Source organism: Camelus bactrianus, chromosome 19 (assembly GCF_048773025.1).
Source record: "Camelus bactrianus isolate YW-2024 breed Bactrian camel chromosome 19, ASM4877302v1, whole genome shotgun sequence".
Lineage (NCBI taxonomy): Eukaryota > Metazoa > Chordata > Mammalia > Artiodactyla > Camelidae > Camelus > Camelus bactrianus.
The window spans coordinates 2,520,982-2,535,640 of NC_133557.1; the positions used below are offsets into that span (position 1 = coordinate 2,520,982).

Here is a 14,659-nt window from a genome sequence, read left to right on the forward strand (position 1 = left end):
CTCCCAGAAGAGAGTAACCTCTTCAAGAGATCACGGCCAGATGAGTGAGAAGATGGCAAGTGGTAGGACCACAAGCTCGCCTCTCCTTGCAACTACAGCGGAACCACAACTGAATGCTAAACAACCATCGAAGAAAGACTGGAACCTAGCAAAAAAAGATCTTATGCAACTGGAAACATAAAGAGGGAACCACAGCAGGACACAGGGGGAGCATGCTCGCGATATAATTGGGCCCCAGACCCCCCAGGGGGGCGACCCACAAGCTGGAGATTTGTTAAGTCGCAGAGGCCCTCCCGCAGGAGTGAGAGCTCTAAGCCCCACATCAGGCTCCCCAGCTTGGGTCCCGGCATTGGGAAGAGAGGGAGACCCCAAGACATCTGGTTTTGAAGGCTGTGGGGCTTGGCTCTAGGAGCCTCACAGGACTGGGGGAACGGAGACTCCATTCGCTTGGGAAGTGTACACGGAAACTCACGTGCACCAGGTCCAAAGGCAGAGGCAGTGATTTCATAGGAACCTGGGCCAGGCCTGCCTGCTGGATTTGGAGGGTCTCCTGGGGACCTGGGGGACGGCTGAGGTTCACCCAGGGGACATAAAAGCTGGTGGCGGACATTCTGGGAGTGTTAACCTACATGAGCTTTCCTGGAGGCTGACATCTTGATTGGATCACCAGCACCAAGACCCAGCCCCACCCAACAGCCTGTAGGGAAGCCTCAGGCCAAACAACACACAAGGTGGGAACACAGCCCCACCCATCAGCAGAACTCCTAAGCCACAAAGGCCTCTAGACACAGCCCTACCCACCAGAGGTCCAGGACCAAGCTTCACCCAATGGGCAGGCACCGGCTCCTCCTGCCAGGAAACCTGTATAAGCCTCTAGTCCAGCCTCATCCACCAGGGGCAGATATTAGAAATAAGAAAACAATAATCCCAAAGCCTGTGGGAGGAGTCCACAAACACACAGAAAGATTGACGATATGAAGCAGCAAAGGAATATCTCCCAGGCCAAGGCACAAGGTAAAATCCCAGAAGAAGAGATCACAGCCAGAAAGGGGAGCATCCATTGGATTCTGACCCGAAGCATCACTTAAATGTCAAACAGAGTAGCATCCCATGCCTAGAAGTTGCCCGTTAGTGGCGAGATATTCCCACAGGACAAAGACACAAACACTCCACAACTCACATTGTTAGAATTCAGCCCTCCTTCCCTGAAATGACTGTGGATTCATAACACAAAAGATTAGCAAATAAATTTAGTAAACCATGTGATAAAATTTCTGTGATCTTTGTTGCATAGTGGGGTTGACAATTTTTTTTCACTTTTTCTTTCTTTCTTCTTAATTGGAGGTATTGGGAATTGAACCCAGGACCTCATGCATGCTAGGCACACACTCTACAGCCGAGCTATACCCACCCCCACCCTGAAGTTGACAATTTTTAACTAATGTATTTCTTACCTACTTATGTGGGATAATGGGAAACAATGGCAATTAAGATAATTAGGTATGAATAAGAAACAGCTCTTCTGATTAGAACCATTGACATCAATGTGTGTGGCGTGTTATGAGCTGGCATGGTCACACTTCTGCAGTGCTGTGATGATTCCTGCATTGGTGATGACCATGAGGCATGACAAGGTCCCTTTTGTACTATGCAGAAAAGAGCAAAGATGTTCAATAGGGTTTGAAAAGCTTACTAACCTCTATTGTCCCCTAATTCTTTTTAAATTAACCAAGTGAATTAAATATGGGTTAACTGTCTATTAAGCTCTATGTCTGATGAACCAAAGGCTCGCCAGAGAGGAGGTGACTGTGGAATTGACCAGCCTGGTAATAAATAGACCAGAATCCTAAGAAAATAAATGAAATGATGTCTGTAAGTAAAAGACCCAGAAGGAAAAAGCTCTGTGTTAATATGAACTAGGAAGTATTTATAGGCAGGTTAAAGGATGTTTTAAAACCATTTTGGACTCCATTCAGAATATTAAGAAGCAATAAAGACTTAAGCCTTTTAATAACCTCTGTGTTATGTGTAATGTCGGCACAGATATTTCACAAAATCAAGATGTTTGCTAAAGATGGTTTTGTAGTCTTCGTGTCTCTTATAAATCATGTCATTAAACTTGTTGCTCGTTTGGAACTCTAGAAATAAACAATTGAAACTTTCATGTAATTGTTGAATAAATACTCGTTGGATATCAACACTGGTGCCCTATCAAGATACACATCTGAAGGAGTCCAAATATATCTTCCTTGGTGGGGGGGACACTTTCCAGATGATCAGGTAAGGGACATGCCCAGATGACCTAAGTGTGTTTGAGTTCATGTATGTAAGAGGCAGGGTAAGGGGTGAGTTGGTATGTGTGTGTGTGTGTGTGTGTATATATAATATATATATATCATAGGAGGGGCTAGAATTGATCATCTTTCAGGTCCCAGAACAATACGGTTCAAAAATTTAGAACGTAGAGTTTGTATCTGTGAGGACTACATTCTCTGAGAGGCATTGGAAAGCCATTCATTGTTCACCCAAGAATTATTAACTGAGCATTTACTAAGTGCCAGGAAGTATTCTAAGTACTAGGATCACATTAGGGAACAAAGACAAGGTTCGTGCAGCTGGCGCTACAGTCAAAGCAAGTCTGAAAAACTTTTAGAAACAAGCAGGACCTCACCCAAAAAAACCCAGCTTCCAAGAGTGGCAGGACGGGGCTGTAAAGAGAGGCATCTAGCCCAGAACAGAGACTACATTCCCACATTGAGTGGCCCCCTCTCAGCTAATGCTTACTGCTAAATAAACAGAACCTCCCAGACCCTTGAATTACAACTTTACTGTGTCTGAGGAGAAAAGAAGGACTGAATTGAAAAAGAACAGCTCAAACCAGGATGGAGAGTGGGAAAGCTGGTTTGGACTGAGCTACCACATATAAATTGCCACAATCCCAAATGCTGCGTAACCAGTTCTTCTGTCTTAGGTGCTTTTAGATCACCTGGTGAATATCAACAGTGGTGCCCAACCTGGTTTACCAGGGCACCTATAGCTCCATGTGATCAATGGTAAAAGCAACAGCTCCCAGCTCAACTCTTCCAATGACATCTGAAATAGTTGTACTAGCTCAGGCTTTTTGCCCTGGCCACATACCTGTTTCAGCTGTGGGGTGTTTTGAAGAGCCGTAAAGAGGGAGGTTGTTCTGGAGTGGAGTTCACTTTATCACCCTCAGCATTCAGTTCCTATGTCTCTAATCGAGCTAACATGCCAAATCCTGTCTTAAACAGATATATGTTCCCCGCCAAATTACCTCTTTGGAAGCCACAATCTATTTAGGGTTACACAAGAAAAGTGGCATTTGTCAAATAAAAAAAAAATGTAAAAAAAAAAATCCTTAATTACCATCTCGCTGGCCTAAATGGTATAACTATGGAATTTTTCCGTCTTGATCTGCTTTGGGGTTGGCTAGTCAGGGTATTAATTCACTTTTCATTTGCTTAACTTCCAAGGCAGCTTTTAGTCATCCTGATTGCCTGTCTTCTCCAGAGGAGATTTAAAAAAAAAAACAAAAAAGTGGTCAGAAAGAGCATAGACTTGGTTGAGGGCTTTTTGCAGATCTGCTGATGGTTATGTGGAGCTGCTTAAACTGGGGATTTGTATGTAAACTTGCACTCATAGTAATGAACACATGGGGAGAAAGAGAGCGGAGAAGACGAGGCCATCCTTGCATGTTTTACTCTCTAAGGAAGACCAAGAATGTCCACCTTGCCAGAAGGGAAGGGGGTGGATGAAATAAGTGATAGGGATTGAGGTACAAATCTACAGTTATATAATAAACATTCATGGGGGTGGGTAACATGCAGCCTAAGGAATGTGGTCAGTAATATTGTACTAATTTTATATAAAGACAGATGTTTACTCAATTTACCATAGTGATCATTTCGTAATGTACGTAAATATCAAACCATTACGCAGTACACCTGAAACTAATGATATTGTATGTCAAGTATATTTCAATTTAAAAAGAGAGAGAGAGAAAAGAGGAGAAAAAGAGAAAGATAAAATAACAAATGTTTACAGAGTGACTGCCCCATGAGTGGAGCGTCGGCAACGGCTGGAAAGTTTTGAAGGCAGGAATACAGGTGTATCAGAATATTCGTCTGTACTCAGCAGTCCACTGGGGCCCTCACAGTGGGTGGCGAAAATTGACAAAGAGCCTGAGTCACAGGATAGAGTTTGTCTCCAGTCCTACATGAGTCGTCTTGAGTGCGTGGGTTTCAACTGCATAGTTTGACAGAAACCAAAAGCTACCAGCACTCCAACCTAACAGGAAAGACACGCAAGCCCGCAGACTCCAGCTCTCCCACGCAAACATCACTTTCCCCATCTCTCTGCAAACAGCTTCGCATTCAGGCAAGTGAGGCTTCCCTGCGTCTCCGCTTGTGTGTGGCCCCGCACACCTGTCGTTATTCAACTCAATTGACCAAGAAGCCACAGAACATTTTACAAGCAGAGGGCGAGTCATTTTATCAATGGGAACATTGAAGTGCTTCTCCTCGTTTAGCTAGAAGAACAGGACGGCTCCGTATACAAGACTAGCTGGGAACACACGCGAATTTCCAATCAACACCCGCCTTTGCAAATTCACAGGGTCTCCTGTCAACAGTCCAGTTCACAGGGTATCCGATTCCCACTTACCATTTTAACATCTAATAAGTAGCCAGAAAGACAATCCGTCAGGACTCTTAACCACTGTGTAGGGGAGGAGGAACCACGTGCAGGTAGCTCTTAACCTTGCTCTTAAAGGCCATTGGGAATATTCCTATTACACCTTCCAAAACATCGCTTAGGTGATGATGGTTCTACTGGAAAAAAAAATTCTTTTCTGCTTTTGAACTGTGATAGAAGATAAGTTTTCCTGGTGTCATGACGATTGCCCAAGAGAAATGATTATCCTTCTGTAAGAACACCTTGTATCTATGCAACATCTCCACCTTCCAAATGCTAAAAGCATTTTCATGAAGCACTAGCCGTGTCCATCACTTCCATCCTCCCTGAGTAGACTGAGGCATGCGTGTAATCTTCATGTGCAGGACAGGAAAACGGAGACCCTCAGGGGTGAGGTCAACCCTCAGACGTTGCACAATCCCATTAATGATGAGGCCGGAACTTTCTGCCTTCGTTTCCTGGGCTGCTTTCTCTTCTCCTACTGAGATGCCAAAACATAAATCAATTCTTCTGACACTGCTCTGAAATGAAGAAGAATAATGTTTACTTAAGGCAGAAAAAATATTTCACTCTCTTATCATCTCATAACAGTGCATACTGTCTAAGGGCCTTAAAAACATGTCCAGACCCCTTATTTCTGTAAGTAACAATTCCAACTTGAAGGATCAGAGCAGAAAAGGTGGAAATGAGAGTTTCAAGAGTATTACCTGCAGCCTCACTGAACAAGGCCACCAAAGCATAGAACATCAATTAGAATTCAAGCACCACAGCAGATATTCTGTGTCTGCTTTCCCTTACAGGTCCTACATCAACCTGTAAGGAAGGGGATAGCATCCCCACTTTAGAGACGAGGAAAGTGGGACTTGGGAGGTTAAGCAACTTGTACAAGGACCTCAGCCAGGAAGTGACAAACTCGAGGTGGTCTCACAAGGGAGTTAATCTGCTATCCCTAGATGTCCTTAAAAAGGAATCTGAGTAACACACAATGAAGGGTCCCAGATAAGTGAACTTGAGTCTGTATATTAAATTTAATCATAAAAAATTACTGATATTCACCTCCTTTTGACCTACAAAAATGGATAATTCATATGATTTGAACTATTACTCTGGGGGTCCCTGAGATGTACTGGCAGGAAAAAGTCTCAAAAGTATTAATACTAAGGGTGAAGTCAGACAGTGCCTTTGGAAGCATAACCGAGGACTTGAGATGAAAGGGGCAGGCTGGATGGAGAATGGTAATTCAGAAAATTCCCTAGTTCATAAGAAGCTTAGTGAGAAAGGGTGTGTTCCCACCACTGGAGCAGAAACTTCCTTTCCCAAGCCCTTCTAGGATTTTGCTCTGCCCATTCATCTCTTCCGATCAAATTCATCCTTTAGGTAAACACGGGAGGGATTAGAGACCTTTAATTGGCTTTGAGGGAAAAAAAATGGTAATCTGAGATGCCTGGGCAGGAACTATCTTGTGTCTTGTGGGAGAGAAGCGGGGAGAGAAAGAGAAAAGGAAATATCTGCAGCCTGACAGGCTGTTCCCAGCCAGAGCGGAGAGCATTCAAGAACAGGCAAGACGGTCAAGCCATGCACCCAAATTTGGCTGTGAGCTGCAGGCGTGCCATCTTGGATTTCTTCTTCTGCTCAGCTCTTCCTGTGTGAAGTGGGGAAGTTCAGCATCATCCCAGAGTCTAGCTCAGTGGTTTTCACACTTTTGCCTGGTTATCAATATCACCTAAAGCCTTGAGGGGTGGATAGGGGGACCCATCCCCAGAGATTTTGATTGGGTAGATTTCTAGTAGGTCCTAACAAGTTCCCAGGTGATGTTGACACTGCTGGTTCAAGGAATACACTTTAGAAACCACTGTCCTCACTCCCAGCTATACAATGGCATTACATCTTCCTGCCACGCAATTTCCTGGGCCACGTCTGCACAGACAGAAGACACACGGGAGCCAGGGAGGAGAAACCACAGTGATGATGCTGTCCGAGGGTTGAGACAGTGGGTGCTATAAAGTGTTATACATTTTCTACAAAGTTTGCACCTTTGGTGCAAACCAAGTTGTAACACAAATGACGCACTGGGATTCTTATTCCTGATAACAGCTAACAGTCATTAACTAGCTCGCATGTGCCAGGCTGTATGTCAAGTCTCTACCCATTTTATCTTTGAGATAAGTGTACTATTATCACTCTTGTTTTATAAATGCAGACTCTGAGCCTCATTGGGTTAATTCTATGTCACTCAGAGAACAGAGGAGCTGGGTCTAGAACCCATTACTCTGACTTAACTGCTATTCACAGTACTTCCTGAACTCAGAAACATTAAATCAGGAAAAGAGACATCCATCTCCAGTGCTCTTTGGTAAAGGCATAAATATGGGTGAATGGGAGGCCATAGCTCTTTCTTCACTCTGCTTTCTCACGTCTTCTCCAGGTAACACAAGCATTCTCCAGACTACCCCCATTTCCTCCTCGACCTTACCTACTAACACACCGGAAAACGCCTCCTGTGTTAAATGGCAGGAGATTGGAGCAGGGGGTGCCTGCTACCAGAACTGGTGTCTTAGGTTTACTTATCTTTCCTTGTCGAAATAAATGCCTAATTCCTTGTGGGAACATCACCTGGCTATGGGGGACTCTGGCCCCGGAAACGTTATGATGGTTTGGGATTCCAAAGGGAGTGGATTGCAAGGGGTGGGACACCTTCTTGATTTTATGACACCCAATTCTTGCATTGTCTATCTCATCTCTTTGATGTTGGGGGGGCAGGAGACAAGAGATTGGAGCTGCAGAGATACCAGGCTCTTATCTGAACGGAGATTGGTTTCATTGTTATTGCTCTGGCTTTGATATACTACTTACCTAGTCTCAAAACTTGCTCCTTCACCCTGATGTTTCTATTTTATAGCTCTATCCAGGACCTGGCATCAGAGAGGTGACTGGCCTGGAACGACAAGCTTCTAAAGTACGAGCTGACGAGCTCCCTTCTCGATGCAAAAATGTTGAGCTTTTTCTAGGAGTTGGGCATCTGGCGTGCAAAGTTAGGTGAGACCTCATGGACCATTTCATAGGCTAGGAATCTTCAGAAGCACTGGCCACACAATGGCCAATCGTTACAGGGTCACCGAAGAGGGATATTCTCATCTCCTTCGGTCCTGACTCACCTCTTTGTTTTACTGCACGAAAGGACACAGGGGTGTGGCCGCATATCTGCTTCCCATCTGACTTTCCATCCTACTTTCCCTAGTGAGTAATCAGGCGATGCGTTTGTCTCAAACCAATTGCCCTTTGTTCTGAGCATTTTCAAACCTGTTCAGATATTTCCACATTAAAATGTTACATACCCTTTGACCTAGCAATAGCATTTCTAGATATTTACTCTACAGATAAACTTGCACATGTGCAAAATGAGATATAGGAGGATTGCCTGGAACAGCAAAATCCTGGAAACTACCTAATACACCTGACCTCTCATTAAGGAACCAGATAAATAAATTACAGGTAATACATACCATGAAAAAATATGCAATCATTATGAAGAATGAAACAATCTAATCTGATGTGAAGCAAATCACCAAAATGTACTATTAGAAGAAAAAGAGGAAAATAGAGAATATTATATATAATGTGCCACCATTTGGGAGGAAAACGAGAAAAGTGTATAAGTATACATATATACATATATGTATTTGTGTGTATTTGCATATGTGTAAATGTATATGATGGAAACAGAATGTGTTTGCAGAATATCTCTGGAAATTATCATAAGAAACTAGTAATGTTGCTAGTTGCTTCAGGATAGATATGAGATAATATGACCTAAATGTAGTTGGTACTGACTCATCCTTCCTGAGAGACCTTGAAATTGATTTTGGACATTATCCCGTGCAGCCAGAAGTAGATTTCAAATGGAAAGATAATGATATGGAACAAATTCATGTTGATCCTTGCCTCCTTCCTGCCACAAATGGGAGATCCCCCACCCACCCAGGCTCCAGGGACACTATTGACATATACACCATTCACTTTGGTTTTCATTAACCCCCCCCCCCTTTAATATTCTACAGTGCAATTTTCCTAGAGAAACTGCTGGCTTTTAAAAAGAGAATAACAGAGATGTAGACACATTAAACCAAAAATGCAAAGTCCCAGAGGACACTAGGATGTGCTTACAAAAGTTCGCAGTACCATTACATGAATGTAGTCGCATGAAATGAACATTGAAGAGCCACATTTCCTAAAATACAGGGTCATTAGAGACCTTGAACTATGGTGAACAAAATCTTCAGAAAAATATAGGAACACATGATGTTTTCTCTAAATAAAGTGATATTTCTCAAAACACGCTTCTGAAATCGTACGCGCTCTCCACGGATGCTCTGCGTCCATGTGTTCAATCCCAGCCCTTGTGTAGGTCCCTTCATGTTTTTCACCATTCACCCCCCAGGCACACCCTGGTAACGCCCTCTGCTGAACTCAGTGGGCATCAGGACCACGACTCTTTCAGAACCAGAAGAGAAATTAGAGATTGCTACTCAGGGAGGTGATGGGATTTTCCCGGGGTCCTATCATTTTGTTAGATGCAGAATCTTTGATTCTTTCCCTGCAAAAACTTCTACTAGTCTCTCTCTACTGGCTCTTTTACTCCAGCATTTAAAGTCACATTTCCCTTTTACTTCTCCCCCATCTATATATACCCTATGCCTTCCTTTAAGCTACTGTCTTCTGTGTCTTCTCTCCAACAAGCTCCTGGATGGTGTCCCCTCCACTCCCTGTCTCCTCTTCCTCAACCAGTCTCCTTGACCCTGTTATCAAGCCTCATCCCCCCACCTGATGCATAGAAAGTTCTCTCCCTAAGGGTGACCTGTGACTGGCAAAACTTATAATAAAGCCATTTTGGTCCTTATCATAAGATGTCTCTGCCTACATGATACCCTTAACACCTGCTCCCTCGCCATCTTCCATGAATGCCCTCTCTCCTGGTTTTCCTTCTACTTTTCTTACTGCTTCCTCTCAGTCTCTCCTTGGCAGAATCCTCTTCCTAAGCCCAGTCTTGAAATGCTTGTTCTCTGTAGCTTTCTGGTCTCACTTTGAACGTTTTCCTGGATTCATCTGTTCTTATTCGCTCTATTACCACCTATGTACCAATAAATTCCAAATGTCTTATCTTCCACTTCAGTTTCTCCAATGATCTGGAACCCAACCTCCAACTTCTTATATCATCACTTAGATGTCCCTCAGGCACTTCAGACTCCACATGTATGAAAATCTGAATGCAGCATTTTTTTTCTCCCCCCAAACAACTAGTAGTTTCCCTATTTTAGTGAACAGTAACGTCACCCTCCTGGTGATATGGGGGAAGTCTTAGTGTCACCCTTAACTGAGGCTTCCTCTTAAGCCTTGTATCCCATCAGTCACCTGGTCTTAATGCTTCCATCTGTGAAACACACTTCTAATCTATACAATTTTCTCTATTCTCAGGACCATTATCTTAGTTCAGGTTGTTATTTCTGCTCAGTATTCTGTTACAGCAGTCCCCTAGCTGCCTCTAATCTCTGTCTGCTCCAACCCCTGCCACCCAATACCTCTGCCTTTTTTTTTCTTTTGAAGTCCTTTTGACAGCTCTCAGAATCTTGAGATGACATTTCAAGCTCCTTACATGATCTACAAGATTCGCCATCATCTTCCTTTTTCTACTCTTTCAGCTCTATTTCCTGCTGCTCCCTTACTTCCACCATATTGAATAACTTACTGTCCCTCAATGCCCCAACCTGCAACCCATCATTATGTGCTCAATGTGCTACAGCTTCTGCCCATGATGCCCTCCCCTGCCCCATCCACCTGCCTGACTTCTATCCATTCTGCAAACTTAGCTCAGTTGTAACTTCTCTCCATAGTCTTCCTCTTACCATTTTTAGCTGAGTTAGCCATTGGCCATCTCTACCTCCACGATCCTCTGTGCTTCTTTCTATTTTTAATGCTTCATGCTGCACATGAAAGAGGAACTTCTCTCTTTTTTAATTTATCTTTTCTTCTCCTACATTTATAGTTCCTTGTGAATAAGGACTATTTTTCACTTGTCTTTCTATCCCTAGGAGTTGTGTAGTGTCTGTCACACTGTTAGTATCCAGTCCCTGGCCAGTGATTGATGATTAGGAAGGCATCCTTCTGGCTTCTAGAACAATATTCTTTACATTACACCTAAAAAAAAAAATTGACTGATCGATTAAAAAGGAAGTATGTCCACTATCAACGGTGACCTCTAAAACATGAGATTGTTTTTCACACTATACAAAAATGCAATTGTGCTAATCTCACCTGACTCCTAAGATCTGGTAACTGGAACTGTGTTTCAAGAACTGATTTAATTCTTATTTGTGTCCTAAGAGTTAAGTTATTCATTCAAGTATTTATATGTGTTGGCTTCTAATTACTGGTTAAAGCTAGAGATGCCCCTTCTACTCAGATGAACTTGCTAAGATTCATTTCAGGGTTGACATTGGAAATGGTTCTCAGACTTGAAGGCAGTTTGTAACAATCACTGCACGGCTAAGAATCTGAGTCCATGGTTCTCATGGAGGGAATTCCTCAGCTGACTGGCAGGTTTGTTGCGAAATGCCCAAGTCCTTGAGAACACCTCAATTGTCTGTCAGTCACAGAAGCAACACTTGGAGTAGATCTCTCATTCCACACTGTCCCATATTCTTCCAGCCTCCTTCGTTTGATAATGAAATGTCTGAGTCAGTGATCCTGGTAAATCATGGGTAGATTCACTGGAAGTTTGCAACATTTTCATTTCCAGATTTCATGCCGTAGGACCAACTTGGAGGGGAAACCACTTTTGAGTAAAGCTATTTGGGGACCTAAGTAATGAAACCTACCCAAGGAGAGGCCAAGATAGAAAGCAAACTTAACCATAAAACAAATAGAATCCCCCCCCCTTCGCAAAGAGTCCACTAAGCTCCAGAAATCAATTTTTACATACATTTGTTTAGAACTCAAAGTTTATTTCCTTAAAGAAGCTAAGTTACACAACATGAATGCCTCCCATCCCCCCGCCCCCACTGTTCAATGAGTATTTAATGCTTCTACCGTTGAATTCTGATAGAATCAAAGCATCCATCTGCCATATCCGACGCTACGTATGTGGGGAACAATATGATAAGTCCAACTTCCAACAAGCAAGCTATCTAACTTTCCCACAGCCCTGGCAGAGAGAGAAACCGTGTTGGAGGAGGATGGAGAGGAAACCCCAAGACAGGGCAAAGGGGAGTTTGCATGAGCTCTAGACTGCTGGGCTGGGGAAGCTGTTTCCTGCAGCCAGCCACATCCCAGCTGGGCATTTGTACTTCAGGGGGTGGTGCAGAAAGCAAAAAGGAAATTCCACAGCATCAGACAGACCCAAATTGAGGGACATTCCACAAAATAATTGGCCTGTTTTCATCAAAAATATCACGAAAGACAAAGAAAGACTGAGAAGCTCTTCCAGATTAAAAAAGACTAAAGACATGTTAACTGAAGGCAACATGTTATCCCGGATTTTCTGTTACTTTAAAGAACATTATTGGGACAATCGGGAACATGAATGAGGTCTAGATAATAGTACTATGTCAATGTTAATTCATTAATTTTGTAATAGCACTGCGATTATGTAAGAGTGTCCTTGTTTTCAGGAAAGAGGGAAATAGTCACTGAAATATTTAAGGGTAAAGAGTCATTATTTTTACAAGTTATCCTCAAATAGTTCTGGGGGAAAATATATATATTTTACATATATTATGTGTATATATATACACACACACATGAAAGACAGATAGAAAAAGAAAGAAGAAAGAAAAAAGGAAGAAAAGGAAGGAAGGAAGATAAAGAAAGGGGAAGAAAGAAGGAAAAACAGAAAGAAGTAAGAGAGAGGGAGAGAATAAGTGGGAGAAAGGATTGGTAAAACACCAAATGTAAAGGGTATACAGTATAAATTTGCAACTTTTCTGGGAGTTTGAAATTATGTTAAAATAAAAAAAAATTCTTGAGATGCCACCGTGTTGTAATTCTCAGTCACATAGGCTTGGGAGCCCCAGATCATTTTTAAATTCTGTTCACTGGAGTAACAATAGAGCAATGCTCCAAGTCCTCCAAGTATGAGGCCACCCCTTTGACAGTGTCTCTGCCTCTGGGTCTCCTCGACCATGCTGGCTCCTGGTGGTGGGTAGGGCTGGCCTGTGGCTGTCTCCAAGGGCCCTGCAGTTGTGCGTCTGCTGACCAGAAAGCTCCCCATTCTGAAGGCGTGAGCAACATTCAGCAATTTCACCCAAAACTTCGGTTGAACCTATTTGATTTGGCTTCTCCCTTCTTTTTCTTCTGCTTTACTTGGACAACTGTGTGGATCTATTTACAGCCCTCCTATTGCCTGAGAATGCGGCTTTGAGACAGGGTTGTAAGCCATTTCTAACAGCTCTAACCATTTTTTTATGATACCTAGATTCACTCCCGGGCCTGTCCCTCCTCTCCTCCTGCAGGGTTATTGGTGCCATGGGTCTCAGGCTATCTCTTCATTCCAAGCAGCTCACCCAGACCGCCTCCCCAGGCCCTGCCTTCCAGCAGCTAGCATGGTGAAATGCTCCACACAGCCCTGCTCAGCTTGTCCAAGTGCCAAAGTCAACATGCAATACGTACTTTGGGGTTTTATAGAGCTGACCCCAAAATATCTATTTACCCAAATGTTGACATTCTCATGAGTAATGGGCAAAGCTCCGGGGACATACTGTTGGTGGCGGAGCAGAATTCAGAATCCCACTCAGAATTTTGGAGTTGGACAGGGATGTAGAGGTTGTCAATTCCAGCCATCTCAATTTTGGATAAAGGGAAATGGGGCTGCAAATGTTGACTGACCTGCCCATCAAAGCCAGCATTAGAACCCAGGTCCTCGGCCTCCTGGGTCAGTTCCTTTTGACTCTTCCAAAGGACTGAATGACCTCGGGTGAAATGGCTTCGGGAGCCTGAATTATTAGGTGGATAATGGCAAAGGCAGCCTCCCAAATACATACTTTGGGATTACAGACAACATTTCCAAATCCCTTTTCAGAGTCCTACATGAAGAAACCTCAAACCCAGGATTCTAGCCAAAAACAAGGGTTCTCAAGTCCCTATGAAATCCCGGATGGATGTTTAACTGGGCAACGTACTAGCTGACTCCTGCGGCAGATACAGGTCTCAACAGAGCTCCCGGGCTGAAGCTTCAAAGCGGGTGGATGGGTGTGTGAGTCTCAATCACACGCGGTGGACCATCTGCTGTTATCAACAGGATGAGTAAGGGCGAGGGGATATGAGGGAAACTTCTAAAAAGTAATGCAAATCTAAACTACAATGACGTATCACCTCACAGCAGTCGGAATGGCCATCATTCAAAAGTCAATGAACAATAAAGGCTGGAGAGGGTGTGATGAAAAGGGACCCTTCCTACACTGCTGGTGGGGATATAGTTTGATGTAGCCATTATGGAAAACAGTATGGAGATTCCTCCAAAAACTAAAAATAGACCTACCATATGATCCAGCAATCCCACTTCTGGGTATATGTCTGGAGGGAACTCTAATTTCAAAAGATACATGCATCTCAATGTTCATAGCAGCATTACATACAATGGCCAAGACATGGAAGCAACCTAAATGTCCATCAACAGAAGACTGGATAAAGAAGCTGTGGTATATTTATTCAATGAAATACTACTCAGCCATAAAAAAATAATAAAATAATGCCATTTGCAGCAACATGAATGGACCTAGAGATTGCCATTCTAAGTGCAGTAAGCCAGAAAGAGAAAGAAAAATACCATATGATATCACTCATATGTGGAATCTAAAAAAAAAAAAAGAAAAAAGAAAAAAAAGGACAGAATGAACTCATCTATAAAACATAAACAGACTTTCAGACATAGTAAACAATCTCATGGTTACTGGGG

At 43.1% G+C, this 14,659-nt stretch overlaps 1 long non-coding RNA gene across 1 annotated transcript in view; it reads right to left on the reverse strand.

The window, feature by feature from the left end:
- Positions 1-2,874: 2,874 nt before the first annotated feature.
- Positions 2,875-14,659, reverse strand: part of LOC123615339 (uncharacterized) — a 38,960-nt gene continuing 27,175 nt past the window's right edge. The window contains exon 4 of the long non-coding RNA XR_006722907.2: positions 2,875-5,234. This is a non-coding gene — a long non-coding RNA (uncharacterized LOC123615339). The remainder of the gene's footprint in view (positions 5,235-14,659) is intronic.